This window comes from Callorhinus ursinus, unplaced genomic scaffold (genome assembly GCF_003265705.2).
Source record: "Callorhinus ursinus isolate GAN/ISIS: 27379988/994484 unplaced genomic scaffold, GSC_fseal_2.0 scaffold2637, whole genome shotgun sequence".
Taxonomy (NCBI): domain Eukaryota; kingdom Metazoa; phylum Chordata; class Mammalia; order Carnivora; family Otariidae; genus Callorhinus; species Callorhinus ursinus.
In genome coordinates this window covers 1-7,199 of record NW_027399691.1, presented here as the reverse complement: position 1 = coordinate 7,199, position 7,199 = coordinate 1, and the positions used below count along the sequence as shown (strand labels likewise).

The following is a 7,199-nucleotide window of genomic DNA, read 5'->3' as shown; positions in this document are numbered from 1 at the left end:
ATATAAATAATAATAAAATACATTTTAAATAACCACCATAGTCATTAGAAGTTTGATTAACATGGAATAGTGAAAAAATATACAAGATCCCAAGTGAGAAAGATGTCATAAACCATATATATAGAAAATACTCATTATTAGTATTTATGACACTTGGTAAAACTCTAAAAATAAGTTTAAAAAATAGAGAGAGGATGGGTAACTTTGTGTATTGTTATACCTGTTATAACAGTACGATTTCTGATGAAATAGAACTAGAAAATTGACCAAGGATACCTAGAAAATTTAAATCAATCTCAACTTGAAAGAAAAAAGTCTATCGTCAATCCTAATAATGATACTAGTAATACAGTCCTTGAAACAGATAGCTTCACAGAGTTAGCTAATCATTAAAAAATAGATTATTCAAATGATTTAAATGAATTCAAGTTATAGAAAAATATAGAAAATTCCATAATTGACTCTATAAAGTCAATATTACCAACAGCGCAAACTGATAAAGATTTTTGTAGTATACAATCTCACTTATAAACATCTAGCATGTTTATAAGTTTATAAGTTAATATTTATAGAATAAAATTTTATTGAAACAAGGCGCAGGGTATCAAAAGCACGCATCATGACCCAATGAATCCAGGATATGAAAAATCTTCCAACATAAGAATTACATCAAAAAAGGAGACTGCCATAGGATATCAATAGATGCAGAAAACTTGTTGGACAGAATTCATAAGTGGCTTATCTAATAAAACCTTGAAGTACAATCACAATGAGAATACCTACTTAAAGACGATGGAGTTATTGACCTGAAAATAGAAACCAAACTTGTAAAACGCTAAGAGGTATTTCTGTTAAAATCGGTTTTCCTGCCTACAACTACTACCAATCATACTGATATTGTTGAATGTTAACAAATGCAATAAGAAAAAAAAATCAGTATGATATTTGGAGAAAATACCAAGTTATTTTTAGTCCGTTATTATTTTTCACTGGGTTTTATAACTAGGAAGCTTAAAGGTTTACAGAAATGCTAGAATTAAGTGACTTTGGCAGCTGTTTGGTTAATATATATTATCCAAAGATAAATATACAAAATTAATTGCTCTATGTTTTTCCTTAGTGATACCAATGAGAAATGAAAATGAAGGGAGATACCATGAAAATTTTAAAGGAAAACATTGAAAAATTAAGGATAAGTAAAACACCTATCTAAATAATACTATAAAACTATGTGAAAGATTTGGACCAATGAAAAGATATGCTATGTTCCAAAACAGAATGGTTACTAGAACAAAATTACAAGTTCTCCAAAGTTAATATATAAATTTAATATAAAATAAAATTTTAAAATTCCAATTCAGGGGCACCTGCCTCAGTCATTAAGCATCTGCCTTCGGCTCAGATCATGATCTCAGGGTCATGGGATCGAGCCCCGCATCGGGCTCCCTGCTCCGTGGGAAGCCTGCTTCTCCCTCTCCCACTCCCACTGCTTGTGTTCCTTCTCTCACTGTCTCTCTCTGTCCAATAAATAAATAAAATCTTTTTAAAAAATTCCAATTCAGGTACTTAAAATTGGACAAAATGATACTAAAATTTATCTAGAGTACTCTTCTCATAAAATTTTAGAGAATGGTGCAAAAGGGAACAGGGCAGAGGAGATCTTGACTTCACAGATCATAGGGTGTACTATAAATTTATACAGTCTACAAGAGACTCAGTTTAGATTTAAAGAGGCAAATAAGCTGAAAGTGAAGAAATTTAAAAAAGATAGGTCACAAAAGTGGTCATCAGAAGAAAACAAATATGGTTACACTTACCCCAGACAAAATAGACTTTAAGTCAAAAACTGTCTCAATAGACAAAGAAGGCCCTTATAGGATGGTGAATGGGTCCATTCAACAGGAAAATTGAATAATTATAAATATATTTGCACCCAACCTCAGAGCACCTAAATATGTCAAGCAAATATGGACAGATCTGAAGGGAGAAATAGATAATGATAGTACGGGTGTTCATGACCACACTTTCAACAATGGATAAGCCATCTAGACAGAAAATCAATATGGAAACACTGGACTTCAACTCTACTTTAGACCAAATGGACTGAGAGACCCATGCAGGACATTCTATCCAATAGAAAAAGAATGCACATTCTTCCCAAATGCACGTGGAGCATTCCCCAGGATCGATGACATTTTAGTTCACAAAACCAGGTTTAACAAATTTCAGAAGATTGAAATCATTTCAACTATCTTTCTCATGACAATGTAGTGAAACAGGAAATAAAAAAAAAACAGGAAGGGAGAAAGAAAGGATTTGGACCATTATCTTACACAACACACAGAAAACAACTCAAAATGGAGGGAACTGAAGGGGAAAAAAATGAGCACCTGCCCGAGGTAGCCAGGTGAGTCCATCAGGAGCACCAGCAACACAGCAGTCTCCGAAGGGAAGGTAGGAGGTCAATGTCAGACAGGTAATTGGAACAAAAATGGCTGAAAACTTTGCAAATGTACTGAAAGTCATGAATCTAAATACTCGAGAATTTCCATGTGCTTCAAGGAGGATGCATCACAGAGACCCAGACTGCCAAGAACCAAGAGAAAAAACACTGAAAAAAGTCCAAGAGAAGCAATTCGCAATGTGCAAGGGATCCACAGTAAGATTAGATCAGTTTCCCATCCGAAGCCATGTAGTCCAGGAGTCAGCAGGATGACGAAATGTGGAAAGGAAAAAGCGGGAAACCTGTCCCTCAAAACTAAGGAGAAAGTGCTAATCCTAGATAAAATCCTGGGGTGTTTGCACACCTGTATAGGGACACCTGTGCTCCAGGCATTGCCAACGGGCTTCCTCAAGGTTAAAAATGCAAGGACACTAGACAGTAAATCTCAGCCACGTTAAAAAATAACATCGGTAGGGGCGCCTGGGTGGCTGAGTCGGTGAAGCAGCTGCCTTCAGCTGAGGTCATGATCCCGGGGTCCTGGGATCGAGCCCCACGTTGGGCTCCCTGCTCTGTGGGAAGCTTGCTTCTCCCTCTACTCCCTGCTTGTGTTCCCTCTCTCGCTGTCTCTCCTTCTCTCTCTCTCAAAGAAAATCTTTAAAAAAAATAACATCAGTAAAGAGAACTACATGGGAAATATTTAAAAAACAGCATTAAAGGCTTTCTTGTTTCTGGTTCTCTCTACTTTCCTACCTAATTAAAAATATGAGTATGCAGATCACAGTGGAGAGCACGAGTGAGCGGGAAGATGCCGAGCTCACCTCCTCCCATGGACACGATGACACACACGGAACGCCGCCCACTCTGTAAAGGACCTGAAGACTGGAGGACAGGCCTTCTGCAGCAGGGGGCTTGAGGAGAGGGCCACATCCACAGGCAGCGGGGGCTCAGACGAGGTCCGAAGCCAAAACCTGAGCACAAATAGCCACAATCCAAAGGGATGTCAGAGAAGCAGAGATCCTTCTTGAGGAGTGAGGCGATCAAGCCCCACATCAGGTACCCCGCGTCTGAGGACCTCTCCAGGAAGACGAACCTGCATAATGTCTGGCTTTGAAAATCTTCACAGCTTATCTTGGGGAGCTTTGAAAATTAGGGGGACATCACTCTGGGAGAGCTGGAGGCTCCCCTCTTACACCACCGGCATGGTGCGACAGCCCATCTAAGACCTAGCATGGGGGCAGCAGTTTGGAGAATCATTGTCTAACATAGCATGTGTGCTGGAGGGCAAGGATCAGTAGGGGCTTTCTCTGGGAACAGAAAGCCCGGGCCTCAGGACTTTCCGGCCCTCCTTCTGAAGTTACCCTGGTGTTTGCAGGAGCCAATTCTCACGCTTTCCATCTTTCTTGCTAGCACTCCACACCCTGCTGGTCCCCTGTGGACCCACCTCCCCAACGCTCCCACCCCAGCAGGTGCCCCTACAAAGTGGATCAGGCCCCACCATTCCTGGCGGGCACTTTGGCTGGGACCAGCAGTCCTGCAAGGAGACTCCTGTCCAGGGAGGATGGGAGCCAGTGCGACCCAGCAGCCCACACACAACAGCTGGGGCTGGGCCTCTCGACTCACTGTGCTGGGAGCAGGGGTCCTCTATCTGCTCTGGCAATCCCATCCAGCAAACCCGGCACCTACGGCCAGGCCTCCCAGTAGCCGCACTGGTACCAGCAGGCCCCCAGTTATGGAGGACGGTCTCTGCCAACAGTTGGCCCGAGGGCAAGCCCTGTCCCTCAGCACTCCTGCAGCACTCATGACAGGGGACACAGGGTCTGGTGACCAGGGTGACAGTGCTGCCTAGCCCCACGGGACACCTTCTGTATAAGATCAGGGGACACAGCCGACCTAATGCACAGACACAAACACCGTATCATACAAAATGAGGAGACCGAGAAAATGTGGGGGTGTGAGGCTCAAAGCAATGAGGATCTAACTTGATTTTCTCCAGATAGTTAATGAATTGCCCTAACATAACTTACTGAATAATCCTTTCATCAGTGATTTCAAATCTATAGTCTTATGAAATGTGGGTTTATTTCTGGACTTGCTTTTCTGTGCCATGATCTGTGGTCTCTGCTAAATTCTAAGGCTGTCCCTATTCCAACCAGAGCCTCTAAATTCTCAGAAATAGGTGCTCGCTTCGGCAGCACATACACTAAAAATTGGAACGATACAGAGAAGATTAGCATGGCCCCTGCGCAAGGATGACACGCAAATTCGTGAAGCGTTCCATATTTTTATATTTGCTGGGGACGTTGTAAACCTGTTAACATTTGGTTCTCTCATTCATCTATTCTCCTCTGGACAAAATGACAAGACGAAAAAAAATCACCTCAGCAAAAAGAACAAGAGGTAGTAACGTCAGCCAGGGACCTACTCAATACGGACATTAGTACGATGTCGGACCTAGAGTTCAGAATCATGACTTTGATATAGCAATACAAGCCTTTCTCAAGAAACAAGAAAGGTCTCAAATACACAACCTAACCCTACACCTAAAGGAGCTGGAGAAAGAACAGCAAATAAAGCCTAAACCCAGCAGGAGAAGAGAAATCATAAAGATCAGAGCAGAAATCAATGAACTAGAAACCAAAAGAACAGTAGAACAGATCAACGAAACTAGGAGCTGGTTCTTTGAAAGAATTAACAAGATTGATAAACCCCTGGCCAGACTGATCAAAAAGAAAAGAGAAATGACCCAAATCAACAAAATCATGAATGAAAGAGGAGAGATCACAACCAACACCAAAGAAATACAAACAATTATAAGAACATATTATGAGCAACCCTATGCCAGCAAATTAGGGAACCTGGAAGAAATGGGTGCATTCCTAGAGATGTATCAACTACCAAAATTGAACCAGGAAGACACAGAAAACCTGAACAGACCTATAACCACTAAGGAAATTGAAACAGTCATCAATAATCTCCCAAGAAACAAAAGCCCGGGGCCAGATGGCTTCCCGGGGGAATTCTATCAGACATTTCAAGAAGAATTAATACCTATTCTCCTGAAACTGTTCCAAAAAATAGAAATGGAAGGGAAACTTCCAAACTCAATTTATGAGGCCAGCATTACCTTGATCCCAAAACCAGACAAAGACCCCATCAAAAAAGAGAATTACAGACCAATATCCTTGATGAACATGGATGCAAATATTCTCACCAAATTACTAGCCAATAGGATCCAACAGTACATTAAAAGGATTATTCACCATGACCAAGTGGGATTTATTCCTGGGCTGCAAGGCTGGTTCAACATCCGCAAATCAATCAACGTGATACAACACATTAACAAAAGAAAGAACAAGAATCATATGATCCTCTCAATAGATGCAGAAAAAGCATTTGACAAAGTACAACATCCTTTCTTGATCAAAACTCTGCAGAGTATAGGGATAGAGGGTACATACCTCAATATCATAAAAGCCATCTATGAAAAACCTACAGCGAGTATCATTCTCAATGGGGAAAGGCTGAGAGCCTTTCCCCTAAGGTCAGGAACGCGGCAGGGATGTCCACTCTCACCAATGCTATTCAACATAGTATTAGAAGTCCTAGCCACAGCAATCAGACAACAAAAAGAAATCAAAGGCATCCAAATCGGCAAAGAGGAAGTCAAACTCTCACTCTTTGCAGATGATATGATACTGTACGTGGAAAACCCAAAAGACTCCACCCCAAAACTGCTAGAACTCATACAGGAATTCAGTAAAGTAGCAGGATATAAAATCAATGCACAGAAATCAGTGGCATTCCTATACACCAACAACAAGACAGAAGAGAGACAAATCAAGGAGTCGATCCCATTTACAATTGCACCCAAAACCATTAGATACCTAGGAATAAATCTAACCAAAGAGGCAAAGGATCTGTACTCAGAAAACTATAAAATACTCATGAAAGAAATTGAAGAAGACACAAAGAAATGGAAAAACGTTCCATGCTCATGGATTGGGAGAATCAACATTGTGAAGATGTCAATGCTACCTAGAGCAATCTACACATTCAATGCAATCCCCATCAAAATACCATCCACTTTTTTCAAAGAAATGGAACAAATCATCCTAAAATTTGTATGGAACCAGAAGAGACCCCGAAAAGCCAGAGGAATACTGAAAAAGAAAAGCAAAGCTGGCGGCATCACAATTCCGGACTTCCAGAGCTATTACAAAGCTGTCATCATCAAGACAGTATGGTACTGGCACAAAAACAGACGCATAGATCAATGGAACAGAATCGAGAGCCCAGAAATGGACCCTCAACTCTATGGTCAACTTATTTTTGACAAAGCAGGAAAGAATGTCCAATGGCAAAAAGACAGTCTCTTCAACAAATGGTGTTGGGAAAATTGGACAGCCACATGCAGAAGAATGAAACTGGACCATTTCCTTACACCTCACACAAAAATAGACTCCAAATGGTTGAAAGACCTAAACGTGAGACAGGAGTCCATCAAAATCCTAAAGGAGAACACAGGTAGCAACCTTTTCGACCTTAGCCGCAGCAACTTCTTCCTAGAAACATCGTCAAAGGCACGGGAAGCCAGGGCAAAAATGAACTATTGGGATTTCATCAAGATAAAAAGCTTTTGCACAGCAAAAGAAACAGTCCACAAAACCAAAAGACAACCGACAGAATGGGAGAAAATATTTGCAAACGACATATCAGATAAAGGGCTAGTATCCAAAATCTATAAAGAACTTATCAA

The 7,199-nt window shown here is 40.9% G+C and overlaps 1 non-coding gene across 1 annotated transcript; it reads left to right on the top strand.

The window, feature by feature from the left end:
• The first annotated feature begins 4,619 nt into the window (after window positions 1-4,619).
• On the top strand, window positions 4,620-4,727 carry LOC112818079 (U6 spliceosomal RNA). The gene has a single exon (XR_003206520.1). It is a non-coding gene; the product is annotated as a U6 spliceosomal RNA (small nuclear RNA).
• Window positions 4,728-7,199: the final 2,472 nt, after the last annotated feature.